Source organism: Eimeria mitis, genomic scaffold, assembly GCF_000499745.2.
Source record: "Eimeria mitis Houghton genomic scaffold, Emh_scaff1530, whole genome shotgun sequence".
NCBI lineage: Eukaryota > Apicomplexa > Conoidasida > Eucoccidiorida > Eimeriidae > Eimeria > Eimeria mitis.
Window position 1 is genome coordinate 10849 of NW_013569664.1, and position 594 is coordinate 11442.

Genomic DNA, 594 nt, shown 5'->3' on the forward strand with positions numbered 1-594 from the left:
GCAGCAACATCAGCAGCACAAACACTTCTTTAAAATGTCTATTTTAGGATGGATTGCCCTTCTTTTTTGTGCGCTGCTGCCCTCTGTCGAGGCCACAGTAATGCACAGATCTCGAGCGGCCGTCCTCAACGCTCAACTTACGCCCATGGCCTCCTCAGCGTCTGCGCTTCATAGAAACGTTCAGTTCGAAGTAAACACCCCACCTAACAAACGTTTTGCAGTTCTTAGCTTTTAACCGACTGTTCGTGCTTTCCCTCAGACCCAGATATAGCAGCAGAGGCGTATAGGCCGCCCCGCGCTGTGGCAATGAAAACATGAGCAGTAGATGTGCATGATGCGGGTTTCAATTCGCCTTCAGAGTCTTATTCCATTCACAGTAGACAGGGTAGTAAATACTTGAATAAACTTTCCTAATACTACCTCAATGCCGACAAATGTTTGTGCTGCCAGCCACCGCGAGTTCTTCATTAGCCCATGCATAAAAAGCGTAGATTCCTTGGTTATAAGTGTGTAATTCCCTGCACACTCGTGTTTTTATTTGCTTCAGAAGGCTGCTGACGCTGGATCTCCCTTCCTGACAGGGGTAGCCAGAGG